Genomic DNA, 23,597 nt, shown 5'->3' with positions numbered 1-23,597 from the left:
TTTATTTTCCCCTATATCATATTTTTTTGGTCTTTATCCATTTACATGTCAATGAATATAAAATTTTTCATTTTGTTAAATTTATTGAAATAAATGATAAAAAATTTAAATCCTATCAACATCTTTAATTTTTAATTTAAAAATATAAAAATATATTGATGTCTGAAATTGAATAACTGTCAATAATAAATTTATGTTGATAAAATTAGAGGGTGTGCAATTTTATCAAAGAAAATAAAGATTAATATGTTAGAAAATTATTATACGTAGCTAACTCCAGCGACACAAATGAAGAAGGCACCGCTGTCGACATTTTTAATGCCAATGAGTATTTAAGCTCCGTGGTGACATCTCCTTCATTTGTGTCTCTCGGCTAAGACAATAAGAGTACAATTTTGATACACGTAAGCATGAACTTGTTTATAAAACGCACTTGATTTGAGTACCATTTATTAATTGAATACCAGTATACATTTTGAAATAATTTAAATTTGTACTGTTTACACTTTACTCTATAGCAATGGTGGGCAACTTGTGAACCGTGCAACAAAAAAAGGTTGCCTACAACTGCTCTATAATTTTTATTATTTTAGCAAAGTTGTTACCTCTTTCAAATAAGATAGTTCTTTAAAAAAAGATTGCATCAAAACTAAGGTTTTCTATTTCAGACCAAGACTTCTTGGTCTCGGTTTCGCTGGTTGATGGAATTTCCAAAAAATTCGGCGGCACAAAGGATGCACACCACTGCCATAAGCAAGAGTACGTAGCTGATAAATCACTGTTGATAATTGTTGCTTATCATTTGAACAGTTTTGCACCCTTGAATGAATGGGAAACAACAGCGAATAAAATTCAATAAATTTAAAAATCGATTGCAATGTTTGTGATAACAGAAAAAATAAAGCACAGTCGCTTATGCCAGCATGCAATCATATCATTTCCATTTTAATTCGCGTTTTTCTTTTCCTTGCATAAAAAATATATTCAGCCATATTGCATCACATAAGATCGTCTCATGTCTGTTTTTGCGGTCTTAATATCATGCTTCGCTTCACAGTAATGCAATAATTCACACATATTCGCGCAATTTTATTTTTTATTATTTTTGATTTTTTTAAACTTAAAATTTCACTTCATTCATGTACCCGTAAGGCATATAATTATCGTAATTTAAAAGTTAAAAAAAATGTTTAAAATTTTATTTCATTTTCAAGCTTCACGCGTGTGTGACCTTAGAAGTGACATCTTTCCACACATCCAAACACAATACGAGAAAAAGGTCTGTTTACCTGATTTATGGATCAGTAGACATTCAATGATCCCATAAATCGACTGCTCGCTTTCTTTTGTATTGTCATACAATTGCCTTTTGTCAACCTCTATCCACAAATATAAAAGAAAAATCTACAGATTTAACTTTTTCCCATAAAATTGTGTAACGAAATAATAAAAAATTGGCATTCTCAACGACATGCTGGAAAAAGGGGATACAAAATTATATTATTTTAATATCCATTGTTGTTGTGCATTTGTGATCATCTTTTTTATTGAACTAAAATTTCTTCGACTTGTGAAGCTTCTAAGCATTTTGACTAAGAATTTATGAAAAGGGTAATTCGTGGCTAATAATTGTTTAATGAGGGTGCATCAAACCTCCGTACTTAGTAGATGTAGAACTATAGTTTATATAATTTGAAAAGGACATATGAAAAATTTATCCTGCCTAGTCTCGAGACCATGTTCGCAGGGTCAGTATTGCAATAATCAGGTATCGAAATGCTAAATCATTCCGTCATCGGGTCACTTCGACTTAATTTCAAAACATCAGTTAAAAACAAAAATAAACTTGATGCGTTTTAGCACCTGCAAACTTTATAAATATTCTTACTTAATCAATGTTCAATCCTCTCAAATGTGTCATCATTTATTTCTATACAAAAACTAAAAGACAAATAAATGTGAAAAGAATTGAGGGACACCTAACGTGACTCTTTTTTGTACTTTTTTGAAATGTCATCTCAAAATTCTATTTTATTTTCAGTTCTCAAGATATTTTTTTCTTCTTTTTTCACGGTCATTTGTATTTTTTTAAGTTTTAAATGAAAGCAGACCGTCGTAACGACATTAAAGAAGTATTTTTTGCGACTAACCAAAATGAATAATACAGTAGAGAAGTTAACCACCTATCTATAGAATTTTACAGGTACATATACGTATACATTATATTTAAAACATAGCAAACAGCACAGAACTAAGGAACATAGAAGGAAAAAAATGTAATTAATTCTAAAAGATGTAAGAGGTCATTAATTTTGTGAACAGTGTCTTTTTCATTTCTATTATTTTCAATGTCATAAGCGCCGTTGGGCGGCTTGAATTTCATTTCTTCTCTTTTCATGTTCGTCATTTTTCTGATGTGAAACAACTGAATGACTGGTTAGTTGTTAGTTGAGAATGATGATAAAAAAATTTGAATTGGAATATAAAAGAGTCACATTTTGAAGAAATATCCCAGTAAGAATAAGTTGAGACAAATGATAATTGTTCATATTGAAATACTAAACAAAACTCTGGCTGAAGTGTTGTTGAAGCTATCGATCTGATTCGTTGGTTGGCCCAAAACAGGATAAAAATAGGGGACTTACAAGCTGTTTTCTCTGAAATGATTGTAGAAAGAAGTTTAAAGTGGTAAATATAACAGAAGGTGCCAATGCGGGGGCTTTACCGCTTAAGGATAGAATCCACAAAGGAAAAGACCTTGGAGCTCCAAAAGCAACATGATTTAGGACAATTTGAAGACAATGTCAGTTGATACGAAAATGGGTAGTATTTTAAAATTCTGTGATAAGGACACCAGTATAGCCAGAAAGAAATTTTTTTGCAAAAACCTAGACTGCACATTGGAGCATGATTCCAGTAAGTAAGTAAGTATGTAAGCAAAACTCATGTTTTACTAACTGGGATTTATGATACAATTTGACAACATAACATCATGTTCACAAATACATTTAGCGTTATTGTAAATGACTTAACATTTTTATTTGATAGCAAATCATCGGCATAGTTGTAAGAACACAAAAAGGCTTGGTTATGTTTTTCTCTCTGCTCTCTTTTTTTCTTTACACATTTAATATTGACAGTTTTGTTTTATATGTCCATTATCTCTTCGCAAGAATGATAGGCAAGTCTCTCGAGTGTCCACTTTAAAGAACTTTCTCTACAGTTTCTTTTCATTTTTTTAAGATTTCATCTCTCCTGAAAAGGGAGAAAGAAATGTTCTTTTAATCGATTACATAAGACAAAAAAGCAGAAGAAAGGCAACGACATGGATAGGTATAAGCTGGATGTCAAATTGAAGAAGGGATCGAAAACACGATTTTGAATTATCGACCATCGTCAACTTGTGTGAGAGGTTTTCGTTTTTATTTTTCTTCTTTTATTTTATTCGGTGAACAATAGAACTGTCGATAAAAGATTTATTGACTCACCTTACGTGACATTTTACACGATAAAGCCTTTTAGAGGCGTTAGCTATACTTGGGTACCAGCTTGTAACATTTACAAGATATTTGTGTGAAACCTTTTTTTATCGTATTGTCAAAAATAAAGATTGGGATGTGCTTTGAGTGTAAAAATCTCATTTAAAGTTGGTAATGGTATCATTTGTTCATAGTTCGGTTAATGTTTCGATCGTTCTGTGGGATTTAAAGGGAGTTTTAGAATTTTGGAGCAATTTTAGATATTTATGTTATTCATCAGCATCTATATTTATATTCATCAGCAGTATAAAGATTTTATGCAACATTAAATAAAAATTTGTCGCTCAGATTCGACGCAATGTGACATGTCGCATGACAAATATTTTCTTTTTCTGTTTCATATTTTTTCGAATCTCTCAATTTATATGAGAGAAGAATTTATTTGTTGTGCTGTATTTTTCTTTTTCGAATTTAAGAATAATATATGTTTTTGTATGTAAGTATAATTTTCTCAATTCCTAAATTTTTTGATCGATATACACAGAATCCACAAAAAGCAGATATAATAAAAACTTTTTTTAAACTTAAACTTTGCCCTTTGCAGCAAAAACGAAAGAATCGGAAGTTAAAGGAATAGGCTCACGGCGATGATTATGCAGCTTGAAATGAAAATTAAAAGATTTGCTGATGAAAATTAATATTGATTAAAAATTAATACTCAATAGCATGCTTCTTTTATGTTCGGAACGAATATTTTCTTTTTCATTATATATCATTCATTAAAGTCATACATCTCAAATAATTTGCCGTCGGTGCTACTTTGTTAGTAATCTGTGATATATAAAAAAATGTATCATCGTTTATCCATACATCAAATTATGCTATAAGCATGTATGGTGGCTTATTCGTTTAGTTGACTAGTGGAAGGATAAATAAGTAGATGTAGAGAATGAAACAATTAAGATCATGTTACCGATAGTGCCTCTTTTGAATTACCAAATAGGTTCCACACTCGTGTATTCATCATAATCCGTCTCCAATAGATATATTTATCCATACATTTATTTTTTCTATATCTAGAAGATCTTATGCGCAAAAGGCAATATTAAATAATATAGAAATATGATTAACTGGAACTATAGCTAAATAAACCATAACAAGTAAGTATAAAGCCATAGCTATAAGTAAGTATCTATATGGAAGCATAATCAACTTTAAATAGTTAATCGTGACCAAATCATTTCGCACACACTGAAATGGAGAAGAAACGAACGAAAAATGCTTGAGAGAAAGAAAAAGAGAGAGAATAGGAAATAAGTTAAGTCGCATGAGAAGATTTTAAAGTGAATACTCATGGAAGTTTCGGCAAATCTTTGTAACTTAATTGTCTGTCTGTCCATTGAGTACCTGTTGATCTGTTGAATAGTTTTAAAAATTTATGCCAGTGATGGATAATCTCTTGACCGCGGATTTTTTTGAAATGGCAAGGACCGCAAAATGCTCCGTAAAAATTAAAAAGTTGCTCACGACCTATCTAGGTAAAGACAACGTTATGTCAAAGGCAAAGTTAGACTGAAAATGCGCTGCTAATCGTCTGAAAATTCAAACTTGTATGCTCCCTTTAACAACACAGCCTATTGTTTAAAATGGCTTTAAAATTGCAATTATAGATGAGAACGAGAAGTTGTTACGATGAGGGTATCGATCGAAAAGAGGCAGGTGATCTAAAGAAATTATAGATCATGAGATGAAGAAGTAAAAAAATGACTATTTGTGATATTATTACTCTGTTTAATACATTTATCCAGTTTGATAGTAGCGATTTATATGATAAAGAAATGAAAAATTTATAGTTTCTAAATTGGCTGTTTATTGAATAATGTACCGATTTGGATAGATTTAGGAGGTAGATTTCGATGCGATTAAGATAATTGATTTTGTTTTAGTACACAAAAGTGATTTGTTTTAATGGCTACGTATTTAACTTTAAAGAGAAATAAATTCAATTTTCGATGGAAAGCGAGGAAACGTCTAAGTTTCTGAAACATATTACATAACTTACTATGTTTGATATAATTTATTTGTCTGATATTTGACACAAGTTTCAACATTTTTTCATAGTAAGCAGTCAAATTTATTTTATTCGATCGACATCCATACAAAATTTACATTAAACAAACACTCGAGCAGATCCCATCAAGCATGTTTTGCTAATAGGATCATCAGCTTTACTAGGTTTGGAAAACTCTTTGTTTTGTTTCATGCCATCATTGAAATCGGCTCAATATTGAAATATCTCCACATGCATCGCACGATATTCCATATGCTCACTTGTTTCTATTATCATCAAATTAAAAACAATTTTTCAATCTAATCCTAATTTCTTTTAAACTTCATTGCTTGTTGATTGAGATCAAAAAAGAGGAGAGAAAAATATTTTTTGGTAAAAATATAGCAGTTTTTTTTGAATAACAATAATTTTATAATAAACACACAAGGTGGAAAGTAAATGGATTTTTCGTTTAAAAAAACGAAGGTAAGGATAATTTGTTAATCAAATTTTAATCAAAAAACAAACAAAGTTGCAATATATTTTAGTGTTAAAGGGTTAGGGCGCATTTTCGCTATTTATTGTCATTTTAAGTAGATGATGTATCAAGAAATTCTAGTAATCATTAAATGAGTTAAGAATCAAACACTTAAGGCATATTCAAAAAGTGCATCGCATAGCCTTTATTTCATGTAGTTGCAATCACAATATTTTGATTATTTAACTTCTTGAACATTATATGAGGCTTATCAACAACTATAAAATGAAAACATATTTTTAGTCGTACCTAGAACCCACCGATGATGATTACGTTGATGATGATGAGGATGATTATAGTTTCGTTGAATGCAATCGATATACTTATGCAGTTAACACAAACATTTCTGATTGCTGGTTATGATTAGTTTTGCTTCAGTTATTTTTTTTTTCTCTTTTCATATTTTACATCTCCAATTGCCTATTGTAGTGTGTTATATGTTTTGCCGCGCGTCTATAAAACAAACATTGCCTGTGCGCGCGTGCATTTTTATATTGTACGTATATGTTATGAAGCAGCAAAAATAAATGCTATATAGCACTCTTCATATTAATATGTGTATGGCATGCATGGATGAAACGATGTGTATGCGGTAAAAGAAAGAAGAAAAAAATGTTACACAAAAAATATGCAAACTCACTGGCTGGTTAATGGGATGTTTCAGCTTTGCTCTTATTATTGGCATTGTTGTTGTAACTGGCATTTTCATCTAAATATGTAATGCGAGCTTCTTTATTTTTTATGCTCTGTGTGATTATTAATAGGGTTGCTCATTTTAACGAGATTGTGATGGAAATTAATGAAACAATAAGCATTTCTAGGTGCAGGCCCGATCGACACACGATGAAATGTTGTTAACATTTGATTGTAATTATATTGTCTACCAGGCCGCCGTATAGATAATTTTTACATATGCATTGTTCAGAGGTTAAACTGAATATTGGAGATAGTAGGTTGTAAATCTACAATCCATCTCAATTGTGGTAGGTAAGAAAGTATCCTGATATTTGGTCAGCTTGGGAGTCAAACTTTGACTTCTCCAATTCCCCGTAAAATGAGATTACACAACTTAACGTAAATAGTAAAAAAATGCTTTCTATTCCGATAAATAAGTTTCGTTACTTTTCTGACAACGATCTCATCCTTTGATCCATTCTCATTATCATTTCTCATAGAATACGTAATTAATGAGAGGGGTTACTGGTTCTATTTAACACTGCAATGAGTAAACATTATTTAATTACAATGACGAGTTTCTTTATCGTAGAATTCGGTACAGTTCATCAGCACATTACTGAGGACATTCAAAAGTATATTTGCTCTTCACATTTCTGCAATTAATTTTAATTAGATTTCTTTCGTCAATTTAAAGCCACAATCTTAATCGTCATTCTCAAAAATATAATGACGATCTTAAGACTCGTTTTTTTTTTTTTTGCATTTCAATTGTCACTCACTGTTTGGAGTAAATTATGCATGAGAGCAGAATTAAGCAAGAACAGAATTAATTTTAAATATAGTGACTTTGCAAAATGTCAGAATTAAAATGGAACAGAAATTTTTTGGAAATGACATTTGCAGAGAAAAGACATTAATCATGGGCTTTTGTGTGTGATTTTTTTTTGTTAAACGACGGAGAAGAAGGAAAAAATTTAGATCAAAAATTCCAAATTTTTTTGGCAGAAAGGCAGCATTTATCGACTAGACAGAATGGAGCATGGTAGTTTATCATTTCAAAATATAATTGCAGGACAATATTATGAAGAGGTATTATTAAAGTCATTAGATATTTTATCTAATAAACATTGTTGGACTGCTAATTTCTGCATCATCATCATCAAAAGTCAGCAGCCAAAATTTTCTTTAAACTAAAGGAATTAATCAAAATAAAATGCAGTTTAAGATTGTTGCAACTTTTTATTTTTTGATTTAATTATATTATGAACATAATCAATCGATATAAGGTCAATATTAAAAGAGTGGTTAAGTGCCTTGCTGATCAAAAAGTTTAAATCAAAGCCAATTCTTTAAACAACAAAAAATAAAAATAATAAAAATTCTTTAATTTTTGTAAAAATGTGAAAAATTTCGGACAGGACATCGTCAATAAATGCAATAATAAAAGACAAAGCGTCATAAAAATAGCCTGATACTCAAAAATATTAGCTTTGGGTTCTTTCAAAAATTGCATTTTTAGAAGATGAATAAAAACTTACAATTTAAAATTAACAATTTATTCTGACAAAATGACATGTAAGATGCATTTAGAGGAGATGCATCATCATCAGAAAAGAACGAAAAAATAATAAAAAGATTTCAAGAGAGTTGCGGACTCAAAATAATGACTTTGAAAATGATGTGTAGATTCCTTCTAAAAACTTAATTGATTGGGCGTTTCTGAGCGTTCTAAAAAATATTTTTTTCTACAATTTTTGTTGTATTTTTTCCTCTTACTTCAACAAAATTAATCCATGAGTGAGATATATCTCTTAAGACAATCTAACGTGAGTTTCATTAAATGTATTTAAGTGATTTGTACTGTCTATTATTCTCGCTTTTTTGGTTGTTCCTTACTCTCTTGGTTCTCTTTCTAATTGACTGTGTATTTAATTTTGAAATACATGTAGAGGAATTTTTAGCAACACTAGCAATAAGGCAAACATTTGATATAAAATAAAAAAATTTGATATTGCATAAAGTCGTTGCAAAAAGGACAGAGATTACGTTGAGTCCAATCGAATCTTCTTTTTAGTGTTAATAATTTTGATATATCTGTCACATGGACATAACAAGGTTGGGGAAAGTAAAGCATCTTCCCGGAGTGACACGAATTTTAATGATTATATCTAAGAGCAGTTTCGGAACAAATTTTGGAAATGTCATAAACCATATGCCGTGAACCAAAGTGAGTCTCGAAAAAGGATTTTTTGGATGCTTTTTTAATGGTTGCTTGTCGAATTTTTAGAATCTGCATTTGGATTCCATATGAATAAGTATGAAAACATTTTAAGAATTCAAGCAGACAAACTGCATGCTGCAATAAAATGAAATTCAGCTTAAATCTGCATCCGAATAAACACTTAAAGCATCTGTTTGATACCGTCTTAAAAATGAAACACATTGACATACTTGATCGAATGAGAATTAAAGAGAACGTAAAAAGCAGATTTTATAAATAAAAAAAATTAAAGTAAGTATGTATATCACAAATTATAGATACACAATAATTGTGTGTTGTGGCATTTGGGAGGAGGTTTTCTTATTCGTTCTTGTTTTATTTACTCATCTTCAACTAACCATATGCCTCGATTTTTTGTGTAAATCAAATTAAACCGAAAATGGCAATCAAGATCTCAGCTCTGTCATGTCTATTCCTTTTGATTGTGACGGTTAAATGCCACTTTTTTGTGTCAAATCAACTGTCAGAGATAATTGTAATGAGTAATTACGTAAGAGATGTGAAATGCTTAATTTAGTACAAATTATTGTGCATCATGTGAACAGTTTTTTTTTTGTAATATGAGCCTGATTTAAACTAAATAAATGTAATACTAGCTGTACATTTGTGACTCCTTTACAATTTTTAAGTGTGTTGATTCAAAGTGGAATCATTTCATTTAACTGGATTATAATGGGGATTTAGAAGGAATTTTTGTATTTTATTTTCACAATTGGGTCTGATTTAAGTGTGCCAATTTTCGTGGTTCGACATCTGTCTAAATTAGCGGTGGGTAACTCTGGTTTCTGTGATAACGCCGCTTTTTTACAAATGCCATGAACCGTATACCTTGTGAAGGTTTAATCGTGGCTTACTGCCAAGGTGTGTTGGTATAAAAAAGTTTGTCCACTACTTAGCTAGAAAGTAAAGGAATATTTCCAATTATTTCAAAAAAATATATAAAAAATTACAAGATATTTTTTTTATCCTTCCAAGTATGCTTATGGCTATACAAATTTCATATACTAAATGCTAATCTCCATGATTAATTCAAGATAAAGTTTTTTTTTACAACTGCAACTTTGCTTATCATTTTTCAACACTTAAAATTACTATACATCATTCAGCTTACATTTTCGTAAAGGCTACATTAAATGTAAACTGTAAAATTTACTTCATAGTAAAGCAATAAAAATAACATTGTTATGAGTTTTAATAACGGCACGTCCATAAAATCAAGAATGATGTTGTTTGACTAAAACATTTTTATACCAGAAGATGATGAGTATTTAATTCTAATAATTATTCAATAATCAATTCTTTTTATGTTTCGCCTACAGATCATTTTAATTATAACCATAAAAATATTTGCAATAATTCATATAATTATGTCAGTATGTGTAATAATCATATGTAACACTAAAACTGGATTTGTGATAATCAAGAATCTAGTTCCAGTTTTGCAGCACGTTCCATGAGTCATTTGGATATAAAGAGAGTTGATGACATTGAACGCGTCGTGTTGTTGTTTTATTGTTGGTACTGTAAACGATGCAAAAATTATGGAAACTTAATGTGGAGTGTAGAAGGATTTCCTACCTATCCTACCCTGAGTTTACCTATATACACTATTTAAACTCCACTAAAGTACCCTACTCCTGATAAAATCTCCTGTTTTAAACCGTTTCTATGATTCCTCAAATTTATGTATTTTCCCACGCACTTAAATCATAAAAATATTCAGACTTTTATGATTTCAACATAAGTTTATCCCACATTTCATTTCATCATTTGTGAGGAAGTTGGTGCAAGAAAAATATATTTACATTTGCACATTTCAGTTAGTGTGTTCAAGCCTATAAAAAATGTTATGACAAGTTTTGCAACATTAAATTCCTATACGACATATAATATCGCGTATAACTGAGAGTAGAGTGTGAATTAAAGGAATTATTGGGTAATAAATGCATCATTCTGCAAAAACCGGATTATTTTATGAGTAAATTGTGAAAGAAGACCACCAACGACTTCTTCAATAAAAAAACAAGAAGTTTTGACGTATAAGTGTCAACTGGAAATAATATTTTTATGACATTAACTTCCTGGCTTAGTTACTGACTGACTGACTATCACATACATCTTCTGATTCTTATACAAATAAACAAATTTCTATGTTTACAGCCACAACAAACCAAACATTTTCCCTAAATATGCTTCAGAGAAAAACTATAAACATCAGCGAGAAGATAAATGAGATGAAATATATTTTTTGGTCATAGTCAGTGAGAAATCAACTACGATTGATGCCATTAACATGACGGATTTTTATTCCAATCGGTCCCTGCTGTGTAATTTATCAATATATATTCACATTTATCACAATTACACACTTTTAGCTCTGATTTTTGTGATATTTTGATTTTGAGATTATGATCTATGTGATGTCTACATGTCTGAATCATATTAAAAGGCCAAAGTGGTAAACCTAGATCATTTAAATGCAACTAAGTATGTAAGGATGCTGAAATTGAGATAAAAATTTCGTGTAAAGTCTGTGAACAACTTCAAACTTGATATGATTTTGTGACTTACTTACTTACTTCGCTGGCTCTATCTATGAATTCCGTCTTACAATTACTGATACAAAATACAATCCTTTCTTTATCGTCAGCTTGTCTTCATAATATCCTAAAGCTTTCTCGAGTTTCTTTGCTATCAACAAAATTCGACTTAAGTCTTATTTAATGAAACTTACACAAGAAGCCATGATTTTGTGACAATTTAAATAAAAATTAGTTTTGCTGATAGAATGTTTGTGATGAAGGTAGAAAGAGATTTATGAAAAGTCATTACAGAACGCTACGTAATAAGTGAACGGCTTCTAAGTACTTCAATTAATTCGTATTGTCTTTTTTCCATATTTCTTTTCTTCTCACTCGGTAAAAACAAAATTTCCGATAATCAAGAACATTCTTCTTTTTGTTTGATCTCAGCTTCAATTCGATTTGTGAACCTAAGCCGACCTTCTTATTACATATCTTCGAATATAAGTAAAAAGCACTAGGTAACAATATCAACATAACATATATAGACACATACTGGTCTCTCTCGTCAATCAATAAGAATGGTGAGCTTATGGCTGTAATTAGATGTGGTGTGGCATGGAGACAAACTGTGTTTATATATATTCTCGTTTCATTGTGATCCAATGGGCATATCAGAATTTTTCGCCTAGTCCAATATTCTGTCTTATTCATGTCCGACAATGTTCCCACGACGTCATGTCAATAATGTTTGCAACGTATATTATTAGTCAACATCAGTATGTGGTCTCATCTTGGTCTCTCTCTCATCTCTTACGGATACGCTATAATAACATAAATGGGATTTCAATTGGACGTTCTAAAAAAAACTTTTTACATACGTATAGACATTACTCATTTATAGATTGCTTATAATTTATCAACGCGAAACGAATAAAATGTCTTGACGTATTTTTATTCATTCTCTTTCTTTATAATTCTTGTGCCAGTATATTTCTTGATAAATTATTTCTCATTGTCACATGAAATTGGAAAAGAACATTTAAAATTGATTGTAATTTTTCATATCGCTGTCAATTTATGTCCATTTCATGCTGCGTTGACTAATTAAAGATTTTTTATGGTAAATTTTTTTTGATAAATTGCCATGTGATTAAAATTATTTGACTCTCTTTTTTTCATATGGTCAGTTCCACTTTTTTTGAGTCATGAATATGCGTGTCGTTAAGTATTTTGTACCATTTGACATAGATAGCTGGAAACCTACAATTATTATTTATCGAGTTAATTTAATCTACCCTTTTAAATTGCTTACTTATTTTCTTTTTGTCGACTGTTATTTTACTCAAAGGGGAAATGAAGGAAATGTTGCTTATCGGATCTGGAAAAAAGATATTTACTTTGAAAAGTTTGTTATGCGGATGTCAAGAAAGTAAATATGTAACATTGCATGTTGTCACATTATACTAATTTTCTAGTGTGACAGAAACTGTTTTGTCATGGAATATTTGAATTTAATTTATAGATGCTTATGAATTTGTTTGCCTTAAAAATAAAACTATTAATAAATATGTAAACATGATTTAGTTTTAAAAGGTTTATATTATCTTTTGTTTAAACCCTATTACTGCAATATTGTTCTAAAACACTACTATACTGTGAGGCTTGGCCACTAATCGCACGCCTGCATTTCCTGCATTTTAAATGCACAGGTCTACAGTTTTCGGACCCTATTTGTTTTACCATATTATTTTGTCATTTTCATCACTTTAAAATTTATCTTAATATTAAAACTCGTAGAAGCTGGAGGCCGGTCAACTCGGATACAAATTTATTTGAATTGAAAATCTATAAAGAAAATCAATTATTACACACTTTTTTAATTAGCAAATAAACAAACTTAAAAACTAAAACAGCTTCATAAGCATGTGTATAAAATATACTCAATACGAAAAAAACAATTCATTGTTATACATTTAAATTCCTACTATGTATTTATTTAGTTATGCCAATTTTCAACCTTTGTTTTTCCATTCAATTGTAATTCACTTTAAATTGTCCGCGAGGCTTTATTTCATTTCCATCTACAAATATTATGAATGTGTATGTATGTTGAATTTTATTCGGCGTAAGAGAACGAAAAGCTAATGTTGCATTTTGAAAAAATAAAGAAAAAGAAAAGTAAATATTTTTTATACAAAAAAAGAGTTAAAATTGAATATGCATGCATTAGTAATATAAGTGTAAATTACTAGTTCCATTCATTAACAAACAGCACGTGCCTTAACGAAAAAAAGCAGAAGAAAAAATGTTGAGAATAATAAATCGTCTTTCAGTTATATGCAGTGTTTGAATAAATTACACCTGTTTTTATTCATTCCTACCTTTTGCAACACCAGCGTCATCTTCATCGTCATCGCTTATTTATTATGACTAAAAATTGTCTGCATACATATACATCTTCCAACTTAATAAAAATTTATGTCGAGAAAGATGTGGTAAGAAATTAATCAAGCATAAAATGCGTACAGACTTATTTTTCGTGCTGTATGTATATCGGGTATTCACCGTTCACTACTCATTTGAAATATGATTGTTTGTTAATCTCTAATGAGTTTATTTCAGAGTTCAAACAGGTGCATTATTGATTAAGATTAAAGAGTCAAATACTTAACAAATCTTCTTAAAACTCATTTATCAAGAAATACCAATATTTTATGGATATTTAATTGCTAGCTAGATAACAATATTAATATGATGACTATCATTGGGGGTATTTCTCATATTTATTGTATCGAGATGTAGAATAAACAGAAAAATGAGGAAAATTGCTTAAAGCTTGGCTAATTTAGACTTTTTTCAAGCAATACCAGCAAGATAATACTTAGATATGTGCTTACTGCAGAAAATAATTCTTGTTTAATCTATGTATTTATGTTCGATCAAAACAAATCAAGAAGGCTCTGCCACTCCAGAGTTGAATTTTTGGCAGGTCTACAAATCAAATCGTCTACATGTGCCATAAAAATGTTCTCCATATACCATTGTGTTTCAAAGAAAGCTAAAAAATTTATTTCTAACACAGCATTCCGAACCAAATAGAACAATCAATTCACGTTTAATGATTCTTTATGGATTTATTCTTCTACATTCTTATTTTTGATTCAATTTTTCTTTCAAATTTAGAAATGTACAAATCACAAATTAATTTGAAAATCAAACAGTCTCAAATAAATCAATCGATATTGAGAAAACAAAGAACTAATTTTGGAAATTTTTCACGCATACATCAAGTTTTATTATAATGGATAGAGGAGAAAGAGAAGTGAAAATAAATAAGTATCAAATGGCACCTGAACGAAATGATGGAATTTTATTTACGGAATAAGAAAACATAAGAAAAATTCCATAATCCACAGCATAATTCATCAACGGACCGGAATGTATCACGTCGCGAGTTCTTCGCTTCATTTACGATTCATAATGATACACATTTTGATATGCTGGTTGAGGTAGGGTATGATAGGTTTAAGTTTCTTTTGACTCTGTGTCTTATTTATAAACGTAAGTGAACAAAGCCTTGAGTATACAAATCTAATCCTAAGAACCTAATAAATTTCTGAAAAGTCACCAGTGTATATTATGAGGTTGGATTTCATCGAATCTGATCAAGAACTAGAGTCACGCGGGATTGGGGTCAGATTTTCGGCCATTTTGATGCTGTGCACCTCCAGAGGAAATTTTTGATTCGAATTAAATTTGAATATTTTTTAAAATGCGCTTTAAAACCGTCTTAATACTTTAGTAAGCATCAATCGAATTTTTATGTGGATATTTATTTGTCTTACATCATCAAAGCTCAGTTTTGTGGATCTCCTCTATTTGTTGCACGAAATTTCTTTAGCTTGAAAATCAAACATCAGGAAAATTAATTTCATACCTCATTAATAAGACTTGATGGATAAATATTCTTCGACTATTTCACGTATAGCACCCATTGATGTACCTTTTGTGTCTGCTGCTTTTTTGCTTCTTTATTTATTTACTATTTGTTATACTCCAATCAAAAATTTATACTTTTTTCATGGCTTCTCTCAATCAGACACTCATTATTTTAGATGGTTAGCTAAGCGACTCTATTGAGACAGCAAACTGTATCATTCCCATATAAAATTCAAATTATTCCACAGTTTTACTTGCTTTTGACTTGACTTGGATTTATTTTTTTACGCTACACAATTTTTGATATATTTCGTTCTATTCACATAAATTGATGATGATGAAAAAACACTTATTAAAATACACAAAGGAATTAAAATTTCTGACTATTTACTTTGAATCAGTGAGAAATTTATTTTTCCTCTTTCTCTTAGAATTTATCAAAGAAGAAGAAATTGACTATGAGACTTATGAAGTAATGGCCATCGAAATTTTCAGAGTTGGAGTATTAAAACATTAGTTTGAGTTTGCATCTATACGATTGGCAAAGGGCAGACAGCACTAGAGCCAGTTTTGGACGTCAACCTAGAGAAGCCATAAATATCAGATGATCTTTCTCCACAGCCTTCCTCAGATGTCGCTTAAACCTAACGCAATTGTTGGCTCATTCTGCCAATTTTCAATACCAAGTGCAATCTATCTTTTTCTATCGACAGCTTCTTTCCAAGAGTTCTTTGGTCGTCTACGAATTTGAAATCCCAACTCTGACAATTAACTTCCCCCATTAATCACCTAAAGTATAAATGATGCAAGTACCAAAAAATTATTTTAAAGACAATCTTGTCTAATAGGAAGGAGAAGCATAGAAATTTTCATCATTAAATGATCATCATTAAAATTACCATTAAAAAAGAAAATTAACAAGCAATCAAAACCAACAACCGATGAAGAAGAGAATATGAAGGCATTTTAATTTCCACGCTATGGATATCTTCTCTCTTATTCTTTCATACTCAATAATAATTTCTCAATCATTGATCTTGTGGTTTACGTGGACGTGAAGAACAGAATTGTAAGAAAAGAAAATGAGAAACAAGAAAGATGACAGGAAACATCCAATTTTGCCATTTAATGAAATGCTTTATATATTATGGAATATTGGTTCTTTAATTCGATTCTCTTTACGGTCATTTAAGCATTTTAATATTAAAATGAAATGATTGTGCGTGACATCAATGTTCTTATTCTCTCCTCATCTCCACTATTTATGTGAACTTTTGCATGCATTGATTTCTCATTTATTCAATTCCAATAACTTTATAAATCACCAAAGAATTGAGAAAATTAGTCATTCACTTCGATTAAAACAAGTCTAGGTATATATTTCAGAACCAAATTTTTCTTATAAAAAGTGAAAAAATATCCAATCTTAATAAAAAGGCGACTTAATGAAGCAGAAAAAGGCATATCGATATCATAAAATCGGTAGCTATAAAATATAATGTTTCATCTTGACATCAACGACAGCAATAAAAGTAAGTGGACATTAAAATCACGTTTGAAATGATGTTTATGTCTGTGTTGTTTCGTCTATTAAACTGTTTTCAGATAAACAAGTTAGAAATGCATTAGATATTTTTTTAAAAATAAGCGTCTGTAAATTTTATTAACATTGTCAATAAAAATCTGTTACTTGCTTACTCTTCGCACTATTAATTTCAGAGATAGCAAGTTGTAAGCCTGCTATATTTATCCTGTTTGTGAGGTTGTCAACATACAAGCTAGGTTTTGAATAGGTTTTTAATCCATTCTATAGAGTACATATAACGACACTGCTCGGTTTTCAACATTATTTTGAACGATAAGATCCTTAATTCCCAAAAAGAGATCAATAGAGTCGACCAATTAATTTTAATTTCTGAAGTCTATAGAAAAAAGATGCCGAAGGATTTGATCATTAATAGGTAGTCTTTTTTATATAATTTCAAGAGGAAAAACTGACCAAAAATTATCCTTCCTGTTCCAAAAATTCAAGCTAAAAATCTTGATTAAGAAAATTATATGAGAACACACTAAATAATTGTCGTCTCTCGTCGTTCTCTTTTAATAATTTTATTTTATTAATTTCTCATTTTGTCATTCCCATTTGGGCACATCAATATATTAATTATGCAAATGATGGCTTTTTCTTGTGTGTCGCCAGGCTCATAAAAGATTATTATACACATTCTTATCTACGTTAGATGAAAATCAAAAAACAGGTTTTATGGCATAAACAGCCATCTCAAAGAGAGTGAAAAAAAGAAGAAAAGTCGAAATATTCATCATCAAAAATAATTATAAAGTTATACTTATAAATTAATAAAAGGAGCAGTGAACTTAAATGTTTCTTTTATGATTGATATTTGAATATTCTGTTGAGCCAGTCTTTATAATTATGTGCATAAATTGGGACAAAGATTAGTTCACAATTTTCACACGTACTTACATTACACTGATTTAGAAATTGATTTACGGTTCAAAATGCCCTCTATTCACCAAAAAATCATTCATAATGCGATCTAGAATATTAGTTCAGATTTTTTTTGCAATTACTTCAGATTTTTTTTCATAAAAGAATATGACGAATGACTTTCGATAAAACATAACAATTTTGTGCTTACATCATTCTTTTCTTTCTCCATCCTAAGCTGCAACAACAGTAATGTCTCAGATGGTTCTCGATGAAAAATTACTGTCGAAATTTTCTTTCCAAGTTTTTCTTTTCTCGAATATTATTTTCTTGCTCTCTCCCTCTCTCGCTTTTGTTCGTGACAAAATTTCCTCTAATTTTTCGCTTTCGTCATCGTCATTTCCATTTTCTGAAGCAAATTTATCACAAGGGATTAATTAATTTATTGTGAAAACAAAGAAGAGTAATTTTGTTGTGATTATGGTTAAGTTTGTTATAGTTCAATGAATGACACGTAATTAACTCTAAAGAACAAAAATATGAAGCTCGAGCGATACAAATGACGAACAGTTACATAAGTGCCTTACTGGTTATATTATGGTTAGGTGCTTTGCTCAAATTTGGTACGGCAATTCGAAGAGTATTGGTTCAAATCCAATCAGTTTCTAATTTGTTTATTTCGGTTGTTTAGATATTTCTAATAGAGACTAAAATGTATGAAAAAAAATTTTTGATGAGAACAATCATTTTTTTCGATGATTAAAAAAATCACGATTTTTTTCATCATACGTTAATCACACGTAAAATTTAATCACGTAAGCTTAATCACTACGTAAAATTTAATCACGCAGGGCAAAAACACATGGTTTACAATTTTTCTCAAAAGTTTTGTGTCAATCACGATGAAAATTTTGAAAATTTTTTAGCCTTATTATTGTATTAAACTAAAATATTATAAGCCTTTACTTGTTATTTCACTATTTTAGGTAAATTAAAGTAGTTTTCTTGTGCTTAAATAAGTTAGATTTGTGAAAAAGAACAATGAAGTTTGATATTTTTTTCACGGAGAAACAAAAATAAATCCATTAAAAAACTACACAACTATGAAGTTGAAATTGGTTAATCTAACTAAACTTTTGAGAAAAATTGTAAACCATGTGTTTTTGCCCTGCGTGATTAAATTTTACGTAGTGATTAAGCTTACGTGATTAAATTTTACGTGTGATTAACGTATGATGAAAAAAATCGTGATTTTTTTAATCATCGAAAAAAATGATTTTTTTCATCAAAGATTTTTTTTCATACATTTTAGTCTCTGATTTCTATTGCTTAATGTATCAAGATCAAATTAAAACTTTGGGCCACTTTAGATTTGATCCTACATATTAATGAGTTTAAAAAACGCTTTGTACTAAAAATTAAATTGCACCAATGCCATTTGAGATTTTGATTTTCATGAGAATAAGCTAAGGATTAAAAAAAATATTTAATATACAATCAGGTATAAAATAAATGATGCAAAAGACTCATCATTGTGGTACAAAACAAGTCCAAGAGATTAAGCAGACTTAGTCATATAGATCAGCTTCATAAAACATGTCCAGAAATGTCCAATAAACTTTTACATTTTTAAAACTTTTTATATCGTAGAATGTTGATGACTTGGGGATTAACAAATGTTCTGGTGGTTGCAATATATAAATCAGTTTAGAAATTTTTAAAATATTTATTAAATATTATTATAGTTTCAAAAACAATAGCCATTAATATATTTGTCCATTTGGGTTCAAGAAGTCTATCTGGTTCTAGATCCAGTATTAAGTGAAAAATTAAAATATTTTAATTGTTTATAACTTGTAAGCAATCATAGATATATAAATGCAATAAATTTTATAATATTATTCAGTATATTATATTTGACCCACAATTATTTCCACACCTTACTTAATGCTATAAAATTCAGCTATTAACCTCACCTTCAAATGACAGTAATTTTGAATTTATTCAAATCGCTTAAGGTTCTCATTACATGCGGTAGTCGATGTTGTCTCATAATTCTTTTTTTAAATATATTAAATAAAACCACAAAATTACATGCAAAGTTAAAACCACAAGATCGAAAAACTTTTCTGAATAGTTATTTTAAGAAATTTCATGTTAGTTTTTTTATTTAACTCAATTGCATCTGGCATTTGTCATACTTTAAGAAAGAGGAAAAACAGTTACAAAAAGACAAGAACAAGAATATTCATCAAATGAAACACGCGACAAAGAGATTTTATTTAATGAAATTTAAATGACACGTTGAAGATCATGGAGTAAAATAAAAGCACATTTTCTCTGGTTTTTTTCATTTATTTTTAATTGAATTAATTCAATTAAATTTGAAAATAGGTTTTGTATGTATATTTTAAATTTTGGCAAAATTTGAAGTAATTTTCAATATCAATAATCATTAATCATGTTTTCTTCAGTTTTAAACGTCAAGGAGCAACAATCTAATATTCAGACAAACCGCACACGCGTTCCATCACTTTATAAACCTTTAGAATTTCATTTCAAATAGAGGTAATTAAGCTGCATATTGCCTATCACTTCTTTTAATTTCAAGGTGATTAATATTGTCGTGAATGAGAAAAAGGAAAAAGATGTAATTTTTTTTCAAACAAAGTCATTAAACAACAATTCGGCGCATATAAAACAAATAAGAGCAATAATAAAATATCCTTTTAATTGTCTCTGCTGCTTTTATAAGTAAAAAGGAGTGCTCATTTATTGCAGCTCTTAATATCTTTTAATAAGCATTTTTGCGAATGTGTTTGTGTGACCAAGGTCTATCTTCAGTTTCATACACGTTTGCATTTGAAGTGAATTTAGTGAAATGACATGAAAGAAAATAAATCTTGAAACCATTTGTCCATTCATTCCTATTACTTTCTACCCGACATATATTATGTGAAGCTGCCAAGTGGTAATAAATAAACGAACAAAAGAAATAACCATTTCAACCAAGGATTTAAGAGTGAAAACATCAGCCCTCGTGAGAAATAAGAAATTTATCTGTTGGGGACCTCAAAATTTTCTTTTGTTTTGAGGGTTAGGCATTGACAAAAATTATTGGAAAAATTAATTAGGTTCAAATTTTATTAGAAAAACCATGAATTCTAATGAGAAATGTAAAAAAATAAAGAAACTGATATAAACAAACAATTAAAGAAGGTATGATTGAGAATTCATAAATTAAGGAACAATATCACTATAGCTCGACCTTATTTATCCATAAAATTTGCCTAATATTCTTTCATCCCAAACCAGTCACTCAATGAACGTTATTATAGAGTGTCAGGGTAATTTTTCAAATCAAAATATTTCAAAAAGTTGCGAATGAAATAAAAATCGGCTGAAAATGTCACGATAATTACATTTAAACAAACTTGCTTTCAAAAGAATACAAAATAATTCCTAAATACGCTTGCGACGCGCTCCCGAAAAAAAAATAAATTTGTGATTTTTTCGTAGCTGAATTAAAAAAGCAGATGTCACGCGAAAATAAATTTGGTATACTTTGATTGATTTTAAAAATGAAACGATTTTTATATTTTGCGAATCAACAGACGTAAATATTTTTTTTTGTTTTTTTCCTATTTGCAGTGCTGATGCAAAATATGTTTTGAATTTCAACTCAATTGAATCATAAAAATTAATTAGTTTGTATTAAATATACTGCAAACTTCGAGAATGGCCAAAATTCTGGCCAAATACCAGATTTGATGAAATCTAGTCTTAAGTCAGAGTCAAGTAAGTTTGCTTGGTCTTCAAATTATACATCATACTATTAGAACAACTCTGTTTCAAGTCTATCATAAAAAAGGATTATGAGCTTTGAGAATTAATAATGGCAGACGTGAAACAAGCAATAAATTGTTTTATTTTGATTTTTGCAGACTTAATTTGGGACATTTTTATGTCAAATTGAGATTCGTGAAATGCGTGATAATTCATTGACAAAAAGATTACAGTTTTTAGGGGAAATAAAAAGCTAGACATTTAAATTATGACCTTAATATTTAAATAAAAAGTATTCTAGGCTATAATTTTCTAATAATATTTAAATGTTATTGATTCTAAGAAGTTGAATACAAAAAGTTTCTGGTCATACCGACTGAATGAAAAATTAATTTGACGATTTTCCAAGAGGATTCATAAAATATTTGACAAAATGACAATTTTTAAGTTTTATAAGTTGATGGTTTATTCAGAGATGTGTTTTTAGCATTTCTAAACATTTGAACAGCTTGGCTACCTCTGAGTCAGAAAATTCTTTAATATTATGTAACATATTATTTTTGCATTCTTGTTTAACATTACTTTTGCACTTTGTTTTAAGATTGCATTATTTTTGCATTTTGATATATTTTTAATGCCGCATTTGCACTTTTTACTTTAAATGAGCGGTGCTTCTTTCATATTTAAACAGAACAATCTATTCTAGTTGCTCAAAAGTGTCTGTTACATTAAGTTAAAAGTTCTATTAAAAAAATTATGAAGATATTTACATTAGTGATCTTATTTTGTGTAACAGGATACGCTTTAGGTGGCGATAGTTCACAATGTAACTCATTACTTGAAACCGTTCCTCCAATGATGAAAGCTGTCAAAATGATTGTGAATTTTGTTTTAGATAAAATTACACGTAAGAAATCTATCTTAATAGAAACCTAAATAATCACGATGACTATAATTTTTTCACCAGGTACTGTGCATAAAATACCAATTGTTGGAAAAAGTCACATTAACACCTTCAAATCTTTGCAATCTCTTTGTAAATTGACATTTGCAAGAGGTGTTAGCCAGTTATCAGGAGTAAATGTTGATTATATTCATGGAATTCTCAATGGAACTGAATTAGAACCATTTATCTCCCCAATTGATTGTATTGGATCCGAGCTATTGTCATATGTATCATTTAATCAAGAGATTCTTGATAAAAATGTTACATATTTATTTTCAATTGTTGAACAATCTCCAAGTAAGCATTGCTAATCATCATTTATTTCAGAATTTTTAATACAATTACTATTTTTTTACAGTAAATTCCAGCATACCATGCGACACAGTCATTCAAAAATACACTCCATTATACCTAATAGCTAACAAGAAACCAAAAGATTTCATAACTAGTGCATTAATGGGCTCTAATGTCTTCACTGATCTTGGATTGTCAAATGTTTATAAACAATTTACTGAATCAATAAGTATAATTTTCTCAAATATGCATCGTAACAGTGTCGCAGAATTTTTAAATATGGATCCTATTCTCGTGGGACAACATATTGATAATCAATCAATCCCAGCTTCACCACCACTTTCGTGCATCCATGGATTAATAAATGCACAAATAAATGCCGTTCGTTTAGCTGTTAACACTGTTAAAAATAACGTTACCATATCAACCATCCCTCCTAATTGCAATCCACTTTATGGTGAATTCCAAGCATTTAAGGGTATTTGGGACTATTACCTTACTGAACTTCGTGAAAATGCAATTAGTAAGTATAAATTAGTGTTAGTAGGAGGTAGTAATGAAGTCGATATTACAGTCCAAATGTAGTCAGACTTCGGAGTCCAGTGGAATCCAATTCTCATAGTCTTGTCAAT

Source organism: Chironomus tepperi, unplaced genomic scaffold (genome assembly GCF_022539635.2).
Source record: "Chironomus tepperi strain 1889 unplaced genomic scaffold, CSIRO-AGI_Ctep_v1 contig_376, whole genome shotgun sequence".
Classification (NCBI taxonomy): domain Eukaryota; kingdom Metazoa; phylum Arthropoda; class Insecta; order Diptera; family Chironomidae; genus Chironomus; species Chironomus tepperi.
The sequence above is the reverse complement of the archived record's forward strand: the minus strand, read 5'-3'. Positions refer to the sequence as shown.